This window comes from Artibeus jamaicensis, unplaced genomic scaffold, assembly GCF_021234435.1.
Source record: "Artibeus jamaicensis isolate MK-2021 breed Jamaican fruit bat unplaced genomic scaffold, CSHL_Jam_final scaffold_369, whole genome shotgun sequence".
NCBI classification, from domain to species: domain Eukaryota; kingdom Metazoa; phylum Chordata; class Mammalia; order Chiroptera; family Phyllostomidae; genus Artibeus; species Artibeus jamaicensis.
In genome coordinates this window covers 20765114-20782810 of record NW_026522042.1, presented here as the reverse complement: position 1 = coordinate 20782810, position 17697 = coordinate 20765114, and the positions used below count along the sequence as shown (strand labels likewise).

The following is a 17697-nucleotide window of genomic DNA, read 5'->3' as shown; positions in this document are numbered from 1 at the left end:
TTCTTTATTTGAATGCTGATTTCACAGAAAACTTTAATTTAAAAATTTTTGTATGTGTTTATGGTCTATACATGTTTTAGCAAACATTAATAGTTTTGCACACATTAACTTAAATAAAAAATGGAAGACTTTAATAAAACTTATCATCTAAGTGATGATATTTGTTATGGCATTACTGGATCCATTACCATGGATAGCTTTATTTCCATCTACGGTGCTCCACTGTTCACCCTGCAACATGCTACTATGGGTTAGGTTCAGATTCACAGTCAAACTCACCACAAAAGCAAACAACACTCTGCTTTATGTTGACATAGTTTTAAGAATGAATGTATGATGGAAAGCAATGCCACATTCAAAGAAACAGCATAATATAATATTTGAGTCTCCCAGGTGCAAATTCCAATGCCCTAATTTAAGAGTTTAATATTTGTTCACCATAAATAAGGTTGAATATTTGCCCACACTTACCAATGATGGCTTGTCATATTTTAGTCATGTCAGAATGCCCCCACACACATACATAAGCCATCAGCTCACCTAATTACTGCTTTACTTTAGTTTTAAAATTGAATTTATTGGGTGTGCCTGTCTTTTAATCTGATCAGAAATTTTCTTCCTCTTTACCAATTTACGACCTAGAGCAAGGGACAGAAAGGAAAGAATAAGCAAATGGGACTACATCAAACTAAAAAGCTTCTGCACAACTAAAAAAATCATCAACAAAATAAAAAGGGAACCAGCCATATGGGAAATCAAATTTGCCAGTGATACATTGGACAAAGGTATGGTCTTCGAAATAGTTAAAGAACTCATATGACTCCACTCCAGGAAGACAACCCAATTAAAAAAGGAGCAAAGGACCTGAACAGACACTTCTCCCAGGAGGACACACAGAGGGCCCAGAGACACATGATAAAATGCTCAACATCACTAGTTATCAGAGAGATGCAAACTAAAACTACAATGAGACACCACTTCACACTGGTCAGAATGGCCATCATAAACAAATCAACAGACAACAAGTGCTGGCAAGGTTGTGGAGAAAAGGGAACCCTAGTGCACTATTGGCAGGAATGCAGAATGGTGAGGCCACTGTGGAAAACAGTATGGAATTTCCTAAAAAGACTAAAGTTGGAACTGCCTTTCAATCCAGTGATCCCACTGCTGGGCTTATACTCTAAGAATTCTGAATTACCAGTTCCAAAGAACCTATGCACTCCTACATTAATAACTGTATTATTCACACTAGCAAAGTGCTGGAAACAGCCTAAGCGCCCCTTAGTAAAAGAGTGGATCAAAAAACTGTGGTACATTTACCCAATGGATTACTATGAAGCAGAAAGAAGGAACTCCTACCTTTCACAACAGTACATACGGAACTGAAGGGTTTTATGCTAAGTGAAATAAGCCAGGTGGTAAAAGACAAATACCATATGATCTTACCTCTAAATGGAACCTAATCAACAAAACAAACAAGTAAACAAAATAGAGCCAGAGACATGGACATAAAGAGCAAACTGACAGTGACCAGAGGAGAGGGAGTAATAGAAAAATGGTGGGGTTGTGGGGGAGGAAAGGAGGAAGTCAAGGAACATGAAGAGAGTGTTCATGGTCATGGACAATGGGGAATATTGACTGTGGGACTGAGGAGGGGGGAATGGGGCAGGGGAGAACAATAAGGAAAAAGGCAGGATGACTGTATTAAACAACATTAAAATTCTGATGAAAGAATTTTTTTTTCTTTTCCAAAGTGCACTGCTCAATAATGGCCATATTCCTTGAAAATAGCTCTCTCTTGGATTCCTCTCTGTTAGCAAATTCTTATCTTACCTGAGGTGGACCTCCATGAATATCCTCTCCACTTCTTGGACCATACCAAATTCAGTTTCCAAGACTTGAAGAACACTGACTCCACTGGGGCCAATGAGGGCTCAGTTATCAAAAATGCTGAGTACTGGTGATGAAGGTGAAATTCAAGTAAATTGCTTGCGTGCATCCTGTGAACTGATGTGTTTCAATCTGGAAAGGAGTCCATCCACAGTTGTCTCTTCTGAAGTCTATAAACCAATTATCACTGGTCTCTAGAAGAAGTATCACACTAATATTTACCCTTTAACATTACCTGATTCCTACAATATCAATTTATATAGAGGACAAAACCTCATTTGACACAGGAGCAGAGGGTGACGATGTGTTTGCCTTTCCACACATGCAGTTATGAAAAGAGATGGCATCTTGTTCGTGGCCACATAGTGTTTCCAGCCACTCACTGTTAGTCATAAACCACACAGTCTAGTTCTAAATTTGTATTTCTTTTAAAGTTTTAAAAGAAACAATGTAAACGTAAGCAGAAAAATGCTATAGAAAAAAATCAATTTAATTGCTGTTAATCAGGAGCACCACCAAAAAATCCTGCTTGATGTCTGATTTTTAAACCAATCAAATGGTTTTGGGGGAAATTGTATACCATGGCTTCTGTTCAATTTTCCTTTTCAGTGCAAAAGAACTCTTGGGTTTTTCCCCACTTTGAACATAACTCAGCACCACATGTAAGAGAAACAGCTACGAAAATCATGATCTTGCTTTATGAAGCAAATTCCTATAAGGAGTGATAATTGGCTCTTCTGTTTTCATTATCCCTCTGTGTGCTTCTTTTCAATTGACCACAATTTCTTTCTATTTCCACCCAAGGTGTTGTTTGCGAAACCAGGCTGTGTGTCCCTGGTAGTGATGCTGAAAGACACAGGAACAGCCTCAGCATAGCTTACATTTTGTCTATTTATTTCCAGGAAGAAATCCTAATGAAATGCAATGGGTTTATAAATCACAAACCGAAAGAGTTTATCAGTATTTGTTAGCAGTACTGCCTACTTCTTAGGATGTGTATTACACAGTGTGCTGCCTTTCTTATTAAACTTTTTATTGTAAAATGGATTTAGATTTTCAGAAAAACCATTTGAAGATAGTACAGAGTTCCCTTAACCCCCACATCCAGTCGCATCAAGTTTCTGCTATTATTAATATCTTATATTAGCATAGTACATTGTCACCATTATTTAACTGATATCAGTACAATATTTTTAACTAAATTCATTCTTTATTCATGTTTATTTAGTTTTTACTTACGCTTTTTCAATTCCAAGATGCTATCTAGGACACCATACTGCATTTAGCAGTCCTGGTTCCTTAGGAACCTCTGGGTTAGGACAGTGACAAAGCCCAGAGCTTCACAGTTTTCAAGAAAACTGGTCCAGTATCTTGTAGGATGTTTTTTAGCTGGGATTTGTCTGATGTCTTCCCATTATTAGACTGAGGTTGTGGGATTTGGAGAGGAAAACCATAGAGGTAAAGTTCCCCTGTCATTGTATCACACTAAGGGCGCACGTTACAAACTGGCTTAGCTTTCGTGTCAGCCTTAATAACTTTGTGTTTGCCAGGTTTATTTGTATGGCTTGATAACTCATTTATTTTTAGTGATGAATAATATTTTGTTTACAATTTTACCACAGTTAATTTGCTCGCTCACCTAGTGAAGGGCATTGTTGCAGCTTCCATTTGGGGGTAGTTATAAATAAAGCTAATATAATCATTTGTATACAGGTTTTATGTAAACATATGTTTGCATAAAATACATCTTCAAATCAATTGGTATATATACTAGGAGCACAATTTCTGGATAATCTGGTAAGAAGACTAAAATTTCTCAAAATAATCAGAGTTGTGCTGCCATCTTGCATTTTTATCAGCGGAGTATTTTTTCTTAATCTCCATTCTTGCCATCAATATCTCAGTCGTGGTGGTAGTTTTAGGATTATATACAATAACCAAGCTCATCAAAATGAATACCTTAAAGGAGTTTTTTTGTTTTTGTTTTTGGTATGGAAATGGTAAATGGCACCTCAACAAAACTACCAACAAACAAAATAGAAAAAAAATGACTGCTCTTTTTGAAACATTTTTTTCTGGATTTGAATATTCTATGAATAAACATGACCTACACAGCCCTTCTCATTTTGACCCCTCAGCTTGTCTTTCAGTTTGTCTCCCGCTATTTTCTCTTCAGTCTGTCTCATCAACCTGCCTAACAAGGGTTCCATGAAATAACGATTCAGTGGTTTCTCCTATTTTAGATTCTCTCCATAAGGAACACTTTCCTCCTCTGCTACCACCTTCCTTAGCTAGTCCAACTAGAATTTTTCTGTTATTGAACAGATTTAGAGTAACTCCATAAGAGAATACTCTCAAGAAAAACGTTATCTAAGTTTCCTCTTTTTTAATACTAGGTGATACAAAAATGTTCACATTCATCAAAACTGCCATTATTTATTAGTATTCATTTTTTTACCCTGATTAAATGTTAAAAAACATTATTCAAGAGATAATGTCTTTTTCATTGTTTTAATATTGTAAAGAACGCAGGGGAAATGGGTCCTTAAATATATGTTAAATAATTGTACACATTTTTTAATGTTTTATAATGTAGTATATTACTTTGTTAGGCTTACCACAATATATCACAAACTAGAGGCCATAAAAAACAGAGATGTATGTTCTCATTCCTCTGGAGGTCAGAAGTCCAAAATCATGGTGTCAGCAGGTTGTTTTATCCTGAAGCCATTCTCTTTGGCTTAAGATGCTGCCTTCTTGCTCAGTCCTCACATACCCAATTCTCTGTGTGTGTGATCCCTGGTATCTCTTGCGTACCAAATTTCCTGCTTTTATCAGGACACCCTTTTTATTGGATTAGGTCCAGTAAGCAGCCTCATTTTAACTTAATCACCATTTTAAAGGCCTTATCTCTAAAGATGGTCACAACATAGTTACTGGATGTTTGAACTTCAACATTTCAATTTTGAAGGGACACAATTTAATCCATAATATTTGCTGAGAAATGAAATCAACTATAAATAACAAAAAAATTTTTTTTGCCTTTTTGTGTGTGGGTTGGACAGTCTGGCAACGTTTGTGAGGAGTGAATTCTGAGAACAATATTGCCTTATTTCCTTTTTCATTTCTTTGCTTTTAATAGCCTAGTTCTCAGTAGAGAGTGGGGGAAAGTTTGTTAAATTTCATTGCATTAAACTGATCTAAATGCAAGGACACAAAATGAGCTAACTCACCATTAAACAATTGATGTTCACATGGCATATACAAATTTCTAATGAATTAATTATACATGCACACACAGCACTTGAGTGAGAGACATCCTCATTGACTGACTCTCCTTTGGGTCTTTAAAAGTTTCCATTTGTTTTGTTACACAACTACACGTGTTAATGAAATTTGTTTTCAATGCCGTGGTTTTAAAGATTGGACTATGCTGTATCATAATAGGACAGGTGAAAACCACCAGAATTGACACAGAGAAGTAATCAAATCCACTTTATTTTTAAAGATTAACTTTCGTTTTTGTCAAGATTTTATTTATTTATTTTTAGATAGAAGGGAAAGGAGGAAGGAAGAGAGGGAGCAAAACATCAATGTGTGGCTGCTTCTCATGCACTGGGGGACTTGACCCACAACCCAGGTATATGCCTGGACTGAGAATCAAACTTGTGACCCTTTGGTTCACAGGCCTGCACTCAATCTACTGAGGCATGCCAACCTTTAAAATTACCTTTTAAAAGTTAACTAAGTGTTAGGTAATTCATTGTATGTTTGCTCAGCAATACTAAACTTGGGATTCCTTTTAGCACAACTTGTTTATTTTATCATTATTTTTAAAATTATGAATATGTATATTTATGTCAAATAATTTTGATTATCTGGGAAATAGTTAAAATATGTCTTACATGCAAGGGTTTACCTATTAATTCTATTTACATGATTTCAAGATATTTTAATTGTAGCTTTGAATACAGGGTGAAATCAAATCAGGCTTTGTAGACCATTTACATTTCCCAGAATTGGAACAGTGATCATTTTTGGAATATAAAATAATGATTAAAGTTGATGTGATATGCTTTCATATATGTATTTATAGCACAAGTCAAAAAACTCATATCATTTGCTACTCCATATGTATCAAGTAACAAATAGCCATCATAGCAATTGACTTTTTGTTTGCATTCCATTGGAACTTCTTATTCAAACTCAAGTAGTCAAGCACAGAGAGACCATTCACTCGGAGAAAGTCTCATTCCCATAGACTACTTTAATGGTAATTTAGCTGTTTTGCCATTGTGTGTGATGAACTGTTAATTTCTATCTTTAAGGAGGACAGAATCATCTTTGCCTCCAAATAAAAGCAGTTCAGAAAAGCAAATTTAAGGACCTAAGTTTATTTTTAAATATTTGTTCAATCACAATTTTTTTCTATTCAAGACAGGAAAAATAAACAGTCTGTGTATTTTATCAGAAAGTGTTAAGTACAATATGCAGTGTGTTAGTTCACTAGGGGGGCCATGGCTTCACAGACTGGGTGGCTTAAACACCATAGGTGTATTTCTTCCCTGTTTGCTAGGGCAAAACTAAAAATCAAGATTCTGGCACTGATGGCTTCTTCTGAAACTTCTTTTTTTTTCTTTTGACTTGCAAGTGGCCACCATTTTGCTGCCTCTTCTCATGGTAATGAACCTGTGAATGTGTTATTTACATTACCAATGTGACTGAGGCAACACTTTGCCAGATTCGTGATATGTCATGAAACCATAATAGTTTTCATTTTTGCACTCTTGCAAAACCTGAGCAATTATTATGTAACAATTACTCAGAATCTTGCTGAGTCCCAGCCTTTCCCAGTAAGCCATTAGATACATGAGTGAAGCCATCATGGACCACCCATCTGAACATAGCAACCTTACAGACTCCAACAGAGAAGTGTGTAAGGACATGTCATTAGGTTCCAGGGACATAGATTACACAATAAGAGAAGACTAAAAAACACTATACACTGTCAGCTAAGGCATAGTCACATGACTAGTCATGGCCAATTATTTGCTCTCATCTGGAGAAATACATCATTGTCAAACTGGGTTAGTTGAATCTGATAATAATGAAATACTGATTCATACTTAGGTATAGGACTCCAGTAACCCATAATGAGCTCTGGCAAAAGAACTATTTATGTAAGTAGTTGGAAACTGAAATGCTCTTCCACGAAGTATGATAAAAGCTAGTTTTTTGCAAGAATATTTTCCACTTTCACATAAAAGACAATAAGTTTTAAAAGCTATGGAGAATAATGTTTGCTTCATTTCATAAATTAATAAAAAAAATTGAAAAGCTCAAATCTTTCTCACCAGAAGATATATAATTTGGTTGAATAGTTCTTGGAGTGGTGATCTGGAAATGTGTGGTGTGAGATTCTGTTCCATGAAAAAGGAAAGGACATGATTGTACATGAAAAAACTTGAATGTGCAAGCATCTAGGTATGGTGTTACAGAACAGAGGTCTGAGGGGGGGCATATCTGGCCCACCCAGGGATGCCAAAAACTGTTACAGAAAGCAGGGGCCCCTCCCAAGGATGGTATACTAATACCTACTGGGCTCCTCTGTCCACTGACAGAGGAAAGATGTCTCTCAATGCCAGAGATTTGTGAAAAGGAAAGGAAAGGTTTATTTAAAGCCATACAGACTTAAAGTACTGACCCAATGTCCCCATTAATATATCAAAGTCCTTTAGGATAACCACAGACACCTACAGCACATCCTTCTCCCCCTGCCCTAATTTGGGGTACCGTATCTCAAGAAAAGAAGCACACGTCTGTGTTTCAGGTTGCTGGCACCCTCAGCTATGTCACCGTCCAGGCAGGATCTCTAATTAATCCAAAGCCATGTGGCACCTTCTCACAGTCCACTGGCAAAGAGTTCTTTCACTCTTCTTCCAGGCAAAGTCTCTCCTGCTTCCCAGGCCACAGGGCCAAAGGGAGCACTCCCAAAGCAGGTGGGCCTCTTCTACCAAAGCTGCAGGGGTCTGCAATCTGGCCAAAACCGAGTGGTTCTCCTTTCCACCAGAGCTGCAGAGAGGGTAGGGTCACAACTCCGACAAGAGTGGTGATTCTCTGCTAAAGCCACATGGTGATTCTCTCTCACACGGCTGTGGGAGGCCACATTCTGGCTGAAAGTGCATGGTTCTCCTTCTCACATGGCCAAGAGGAGGTCCTCATTCTGCCAAAACCGTGTGGCTCTCCTCCTGTGATCTATTATCGGGAGGGGTGAGGGCATCTTATATGTCTTTCTGATATTTCCTGGACACCTTAAGTTCTGGACCCCATTCCAAATCCCTTTTTTGGGGGGCCCCCTCTTGGCTGCACTCTGTTACAGTAGGTCTAGCTGCTATAAATAGTTTTAATTAAATTTTAGGCTAATTGACTAAGACCTTGCCTCTAGCTACACATGCTATATTAACTGGCAATGCCAGAAATTCTTTGATATAATATAGATGAGGAAATTGTAGGACTTTTGGGGATATTACTTCCTGAGTAATATTACTCAGGGGAATAATTACTTTCTTGTGTTATTACACAGCTAATATTACTACTCAAAAGGTAGTTTCTACTGAGAACTCGAAGGGTAGAGGATTCTACAGAGACATGACAATAAGATGTAATATGTATACTGATTGGATGACATTTCAGAACAGAAAAAAAATAACTTAATAAAAACTAATGACATACAAATGAAGTAAGGGCCCTAGCTAATGATAATGATGGATCAATATTGGTTTCATTAGTTGTCACAATGAACCACAGTAATGTAAAATTGCTGTAGAGGGAACTGGGTATAAGATATTAAATAAAGCAGCTACTAGATTGCTTAAAGAGAATCATATAAATCATGGGAACTATTGTGATTTTAATCTTCCTCTTAGCTTTATTTATAGGGAATTTCAGCCCATGGTAGCTTTGTATTAAAACAGAAGAATCTGATCAGTCCATAGAATTATAAGGCACTATTTTGAACTAATGATAACTATGGTGGACATAATAATTCACTTGATAATGTTGGTGACAGGTGAGGTTCACAGTGGACGGACTACCTAGACAGTTTAAACATGGTATGTCCCAAAGAAAACCCAGAAGGAACCAGATCACATCTTCCTCTGCACAAGTATGTTTCCTTTCTTTGTCATTGAGTTTAATTCAGAACGACAATGCTCACCAATTGACAAAACCACCGCACTGGCTAACTGAATCAATGGGTAACGTATATTTTGATAAGCGTTCCTAATAAATCACTTTAACTTATTTTCTTTTTCTTAGGCATTAATGCAAGATTATGTAATTAATCTACTGGTGGATTTAACTCCATAATTTTTAGCCCTCCTTTTTACCCCTTCTCCCTCTCTAATTTGAACAAAATTAGAAAAAAATTAGGCAGACTTTATAAAATAAATGTAATATTCAGGCAATGTAAGGGTGTAATAATAAAATAAAAAGGGTGTGAAAATAAAATAAAAATACTCTATAGTAGAGATAAAATTCCTGGGGTTTTTTTTGCTATGTATAATGCAAATATTCACTTTTATGCACACCATACATGAGATTATTATACCCACGGTATGTAATCATTATACCCATGTATAATGTGCATCCTTAATTTTTCCTCAAAAATTTGGGCAAGAAAGTGCACATTATACACAGGAAATACAGTGTTTTGTCCAAGAGTGTGTGGAAAGAAAAACAACAATAAAAAAAGAGTTTCAATTAAACCTAGCACCGGGCTTTGAAGACCCAATGCTTATTTTTTATTAGAAATTGGAAGAGCACACTCCTGGGAAGATAATGTTTTAAAGGAAGATTCTTATGTTAATTAAAAAGTAAAACTACTTCAGCATAGGGACACCAGAAAGTTTCATGGCATTTAATTCCTATGTGTAAACTAGAAGTTAATAGTATTTCAATCTAATAATTTATCACACTGCACTTCAAAAGTCTCATTACTATTTCTCACCTATGGGTTTGGGTATCAAAATGTTTCTTCAAGTCACAAAGTTTTGTTGTTACTTTGTGTTTTCTTTATTATGTACTGAAAAATAAAACAAGTTTTTGCTAAAAATGAGGTTTCAAACTTACATGAACAAATCTTTTTAAATTGTAAATGAATATATTTTGTGTATTTTAAAGTATTCTATTTTATACTAAAATCTTTGCCACTGAGATAATAAAATCCACTGCAAAACATTTTAAATAGGTGTTAGTAAAATACTTTTAATATATTTTCAGTAGGAATAATTTGGCTACATTGTAAATGTTGAAAAAAGAAAATGTTAATGTAAAAAATATGTTGCTGTATCATTATCAAAAAAGTGAAAATCACATAAGTAAACCATGTCAAAAACAAATTGAACAAGTTTTTAATCCAGAAGCAGACTTTTAAATTTTTATTTTATTTATTTATTGTTAGAGAGACAGAAAGGGAGGGAGAAATTGAGGGAGAGAAACATCATGTGAGAGAGGTACATTGATCGGTTGCCTCTTTCATGCACTTGACTGGGGACTTGACCCCACATCCAGGCATGTGCCCTTGACTGGAGTGGAACCAGTGACTTTTTGGTTTGTAGGTGAGCACTCAACCTACTGAGCCATGCCAGCTGGGGCTAAAACAGACTTGTACAGAACATTAATTTAATGAATGTTAATTTACTAAATATTTTACAGAAGAATCAAATATTTCAAAAATTATTGCACACAAACATTACTCAAATGTAAATATCTATGTTAAGGAAGGGAAACATTAGTTGAATGAAGTAAATCACTTCTAGTACTTAGTTTCCAATTTCAGGATCAAAACAAAACAAATGCCAAGTAGCAAACCATTAAAGTCTATAAAATACATTTCAGAAAAGATAACTGACTTTGCAGACCAGAGGCTTATAAAACCAGACAATACCGATGACATCTTTGATGAAATGTCAAATTGATTAAGAAATTGTAGAAAAACTTTTATTAAAAATTAGTTTGCCTTCTTAAATGACACTTAGGACAACTATTATAGGGTCTTAAATTTAGAACTTGTGTCTTAAAAGCCAAGGCGTTATACTAGAATGTGACTGTTCTCTGTAACAGCAAAATTTTCACAAGTACAATTTCACTGATCCTCATTGGAGAACTAGTGAAATCTATGTTTCTATGTCCAACAATATGATAGCTGCAAATGAAAAATTTATTTTTGCAAATATAAATAAAATTTATTTCAGTCTAACTGTAATATATAATCAGTATATTGAGATGCACAATGCTAAAGAAAATTAAAAAATAAAATCACAAAATCATAAAAGGTAGAAAAGAGTCTTAGAATAGTGATATATTTTAAATATTCCACTGGTGTTCCATTCTGAAGAACAATGTATACAAATAGAAAATAAAATAACTAAAGGGTTATAGTAGTTTATATTCTGCTTGTTTCCTCAACAAAATATGCTTAACATAATGAATTTTTTATAGTATGATGTTATCATACAAAAGACAGGTCAAATTTCACCAGTGTGGTAACTTTTAAATTTTTCAACTAAATTTAAAATTAATAAAAGACCAAGAATACAAAAGAATGTATGCTCAATATATGCACAATAGCTCACAGAAGAATATATAGAATTTTCTTTTAAATACATGAAAGTGTTTCCAGTTTTTGTCTAAAGTTGAAATTTGAAATCAAAATTACAATGAGCTATTTTTCTTTTACACTATACAAGTAAGCAAAATAAAACCTGTAAGTTTGAAATCCTATTGTGATGAGGCTCTGAAGAAGTAGCCATTTGTTGAAGTACAAATTTATAATTTTTTAAAGATTTTATTTTTATTTATATTTAGAGAGAGAGGAAGAGAGAGAAAGAAACATCAATGTGTGGTTGTATCTTGTGTGCTTCCAAGTGGGGACTTGGCCTGCAACCCAGGCATGTACCCTAACTGGGAATCGAACCAGTGACACTTTGGTTCACAGCCCACACCCAATCCACTGAGCTATGCCAGCCAGGGCCAAATTTACAAATTTTTATGTAAGAAAAATAATTACTATTTTACAAAACTACTGGCTTTCAAATTCGGGATTTTTGACAACATTTTCTGAAATAAGGATTAAGCATTGATTCTTGTTTGGTGAATACAATCCCAGGACACTTACTGAGGACAAAAAAGGAGGGTAAAGAAAGAAGAACATCAATGCAAGTCTGGGATAGCCTACCTTAGCTCAGAGTCAGGAAGAAACACATCTTCCAAGCTGTTCACACAAACAAATGCTATGTTTTCAAACAATTTGTATTCATAAACCATCCCTCAAATCAATCCACAGGTGGGAGAAAAGAGAGGAGAGTTTTAAACCCACTTTTATCCTTTTTCTTATCTGCCATGCTGAAAATTCATCCAATGGAATGGTAACTCTCCTGAAATGCGGAGCCGTATTATTCGACCACACTGATCACCACTTTGGATGTAACTCCCCATCTCCTTTAGTGTTTTCTTCAGAAAACAAAGACCTCCCAGTGTTGGCTAGCCATTCTGGCTGCAGCTAAGAAACTGAATTTGGCACCAATAGATGAGCAGAGTCCATCAGCTCTGAGGGCAGAGGAAGAGCAGAAGTGAAGTTGTTAGTGGGAGGACTGTGGCAATCAGAAGAGGCACATAAAAGTTCTTGACAACACACAGTTCACTATTTTACTTTCAGCACTCAGATCCCAGTGCTAGACCGCCCTGTAACCTGAATCCGTAGTTCACATAGGCCATTATTTTTTGGAAGTACAAAATATACTCACTTTTTTTTTCTGAGAGGATAGATATACATCCCAGATGTACATCCAATAAATCATAGTGTCTCTTTCAAGGTGGCTGTAAGTCACAGTTCCCTTGGAAATTTAAGGTAATAAGAAAACAAAAGCACAGTCCCTGCTGCCTCCATTGGTCCCAAGGACACAGTGGATATTCATCATCTCTCCTCCACTAAGTTTTTCTAACTTCCCCTTACATTTTGCCAACAGTTGAGCTTTTGAAGACCCTGGATAATGCATGGCTTTAAGTTCAATGCATCTAGCTTATTCTAGAAAACAGCACAATGCTTGAACTGCTACAGGTACGCCCCAGCTGAGACTTCCTCTATCTAACCAGATACTTCCAGATTGATGTACATAGAAAGTTAATTGTCTATATGGGAGTCTATTGCTACTCCTTATTTAACATAAAATGATTTCTTTTGTTCTGAGAAAATTGCGTGGCATACCATGGTGATAGATAAGGTATTTTGTGAGACTTCAGATAGTAGTGTTGGTAAAGACAAATTTATATATGTGTATGTATGTATGTATAATCTATCTATCTATCTATATAGATTAAAGTTAGGGAAAATTGTTTTCATATCCATACTAGTACAATGTCAAAGCCTCAATATTTGTCTTAGTTCTTGATTCTTTACAATGACAACAGGCAGATGAGGCACAGTGACAGAGCACTCGTGTTTTCACCAAACCTGGGCCTCCAGCACAGTGAACAAGCACTGGAATAGACAGAGAGGCTGGCTAGTTGTGTGCAGCCTCTGCAGCAGATTTTGATTTTTAGACATTAAGATTATGTCAGATGTAAACATAAAGATCATTATTCCTTATACATACCCTGCGAGCCCTATCCATGTCTTTTCCTTAGAACTCCTTGCTTTTTGCTACATCAGCCTTGAGGGAGAGTTTTTGGTACATCAGCCTTGAAAGAGAGTCAGTATCATTTACTCCCCCTACCATTTTGCCTTTTGGAATTTTCAAAAGCAATGTTACTTGTTTTGTTTTGGGTGGGCCACCAGATGGCTAACACAATTGAACTCATGTCATAATGCACACACTGCTCAGGGATTTATTTTTACAAAATACCCTTTATTATAAACTATGGGCAATACAATTACCATTAAAAATCATCTCAGGCAGTGTCATAAAATTAGCTATAAAATCTCAACATCACAAATACTTATCTCAACTTTATAACTAATTTTTAACATAGTTTTCTTTTTATTTTGCCCTTCTGATATCCTATGCTAGTTACTCAAGTATATCATTATTAGAAAATTAGCTTTTAATGATGCAACTGTCAACATGATGGTGATATATTAGATCAGTTTGAATGAATGAGTTTTGAGTGACAATATTTTTACATCTGGAGTTTGGTAAGGATTTCTGAGTACTTACATACCCCTAGCCATTTTTTTCATGGCTATAAGACATTAGTGAATAGTATTTTAGAAAACAATTGTTTCATCTAATTTTATTTATTTTTAAACAAATTTTATTATTCTTTTAAAAAATACTTATTTATTTTTAGAGAGGGAAAGGAAGGGAGAAAGGGAGGAAGAAAAACATCAATGTGTGGTTACCTGTCATGTACCCGCTACTGGGGACCTTACCTGCAACCCAGGCATGTGCCTTAGACTGGGAATCGAACAAGTGACCCTTTGGTTTGCCTGCCAGCACTCAATCCACCGAGCTGCACAAGCCTATCAATCTATAATTATAAAAAGCCAATTCAATTATAATTATAATAAATCAATGCATGTAAAATTATTGTTCTTGAATCATTAACTCATTGATAATAGATTATGCATTGATCACGGCCTTGCGATGAACTAAAATTTTTCACTGCCCTTGAACTGTGTATTGTTCAAAAAAATCCCTTTTTATAGATGTCTATCTATGAACATAATTTTAAGAGCAGTTTTATGTTCACAGAAGATTGAAAGGAAGGTTCAGAAATTTCACATCTATCTCCTATCTGTGCACATGGATGGCCTTTTTCATTACCACGATGGCACATTCACTACAATTAATAAACCCTACATTGGCACATTATTATTGCAGAAAGCCCATAGTTTATTTTAGGGTTCACTCTTGGTTGTGTACATTGTATGGACTTGGACAACTGTATAATGGCATGTATCCATGATTATAATGTTATATGATATGGGATTTTTCACTGCTCTAAAATTCTCTGTGCTCCTCCTATTCATTTTTCCCAATCCTCAAACTCCTAGCAATCACTAAAATTTTTATTGTCTCCCTAGTTTTGCCTTTTCTAGAATATCATACATTTGGAAAAATATAGTATGTAGGCTTCTCATATTGCTTTTTTTCATTTAGTAATATGCATTGATGTTTCCTCCAAGTTTTTGCAGGTTTTGAAAGATCATTTTTTATTTCATGCTGAGTAATATCTGAATGTCAGAATGTACCTCAGTTGATTTATCCATTCACCTACTGAAGGACATTTTTGTTGTGTCCAAGTTTTTTGCAATGATATAAAAAGCTGCTGTAACATCAAAGAACAGATTTTGCATGAACATAAGTTTTCAAATCTTTTAGGTAAATACCAAAGATATTGATTGCTGTACTGTATGATAAAAGTATGTTTAGTTTTGTAAGACATTGACAAACCACTCTTCAAAGTGGCTGTACCATTTTGCACTCTCACTAGCAATAAATAAAAGTTTCTGGCCCTGGCTGGTATAGTAGTGGAAAAAAAATGATGTTTCTCTCCCTTTTTCCCCCTCTTTAGTTAAGTTCTGTTGCTACAAATGCTCATCAATATTTGGTATTGTTAGTGTTTCAAATTTGGACCATTCCAGTAGGTGTATAATTATACCTCACTGTTATTTGAATTTTCATTTTCCCGATGATATATCAAGTTGAACATCTCAAATATTTTTTAAATGCTATTAAGTATAATACAAATGTTATTTCAGTGATTTTTAAAGCCTCTTCTTGGGAAAAAAAAGTAATTGACTAAAAACTCATGAACTTCATTTAGTTCATGGAATGGACTTTAGAGCCAAACCCAGCCACAATTAACACACTAAAACCACAAAATAAACTCACAATCACTGGAAAGTCTTGGCAGCTTATAAGAAAGGATGGACTCCATCATTGTAAATAATTTTACTAGACCTGAAATCCCCATCTATTAAGATTTCAATTCTTTTTGTTACAATATGATTTCAAGTAAAAATACTGCAAATACTTCAGTGACTTGCATTTAATCAGTATAGGAACATGCATAAATATTTCTAAGTAAGTAAATTTAAATATAATTTATGGCAACTCTAAAGAGAGACTACACAGAATCAAGATGCATGTAGAAATACTGCTGCCCCAGAATGATAGATTATAATAGACCAACTGAGCACGCAGAAACCAAGTCATCATGAATAAATATATTATAAGAAAAGCCTTGAACAGCTTAATAAAATTCTGTAAATCACTGCTTCAACCTGATCTCCTGTGTCAGCAACCGCAAAAAAACACATATCAGTACATGTGATTGAGTTTAAATTCTGATGTTGTAAAAAGAGTTGACTAATATTAGCAATGATAGTACTTCAATTTCTTCGTGAAAAATATTTGAGCCACATTTGTGTTTCTTAATATTATATTTTGTTTTGAGACTTCCTATGAACTGATATAATTTATAATTATAATTTTATTCAATTCCTGATGGTTTTTCCTGGGTTCAACGTCCATCCCAAATAGCGTAAGTGCATCTCAGTTTGGACAGGTCATGAAGACAACAGTTTCAGCATGCCAAAAGTTAACCGATCATTTTTATCGAGATATAAATGCCTTTTCATTTTTGATGTCTTATTATTGAACCTAATTAAAGTGTATGTCTGTTCATTGTTCCTCCTTTCAGATGAGAAATATCTTTAACAGTTATCACTTCTTAGGGAAAGTACAAGGAACTTCCGGTTTGCCTGGGATCCTCAGACTATTCAGCCACTTTCAAGTTCTGCAAACTGGTTTTCTAGGTCACAATAACTTTTCAGTTACAGGAATGCTTTCCAAAGGAAATTACATTTTCTTGGATATAGTTTGACTTTTCTGGATTCACTCTGGAAACCTCTATTCCATCAGTGTATCAATCTCTAAACGTTATATAACTAGATCTTTACCAAGTGATCCCATGATAGAAAATAAATTATGGCTTCCTTGTGTCATTTTTTTCTTATGCTTTTTAACACCAACAAATGGTATACTTGTTTTTTTGTTATTTATTTATATTTAACCCACATTACATAATTTTTCCTCTTGGAAATATTTTCTAACTCTTTTTTCCCAATTATAATGTCTATCCTATTGCAATTTTTTTTCTGCTGCTCCTGGGAGATGGATAACATGTTTTTAATACCTGGATTCCTAGCATTTAGCACAAGGTTGATACATAAGTGAATTTAATAATTTAATGCATAGTTAATACATAAGTAATGTACAAAAGCTATTAGCAAAAATTGATAATTTGACAATATATTATCTTTGAGGTAAGATTAAAATGTGAATCATATAAATTGTTTGTATGATTTACATTAAATCTATTAGATAGCCTCACATGTCCACCTATAAAACTTATCTCCCCAAAATATAGAAAAAATATTTCTACTGACTAGACAGTGAGTTTGGACTGAAAAATTGAAATTAATCATACTTTTATATTGATATAATTGAAAGAAGTCAAACACATGTTTTATTTTTAATAACTTAATAAGACAATTATTGAGTCAATAAGAAACTAGTTTTTTTCATCTCTGGCTGCATTAGACAAGGAAATAAATTATTGGATCTGAAGCTTGCAACTCCTACTAATGTAAAAGTCTTCATGAAGTCACGGTGAACAGCTGGCTATGATTTGATTAAATACGCATGATATCTTTAGTAAATAAGTAAAGAAGCCAGATACTTCAACTACGATTGAATCAGCTGCAAATGCATTCATTATGGTTGTGTTAATGAATGACAC

At 34.8% G+C, this 17697-nt stretch overlaps 1 pseudogene; it reads left to right on the top strand.

The window, feature by feature from the left end:
• Window positions 1–17697, top strand: part of LOC119056070 (60S ribosomal protein L12-like) — a 76757-nt pseudogene that overhangs the window by 617 nt on the left and 58443 nt on the right.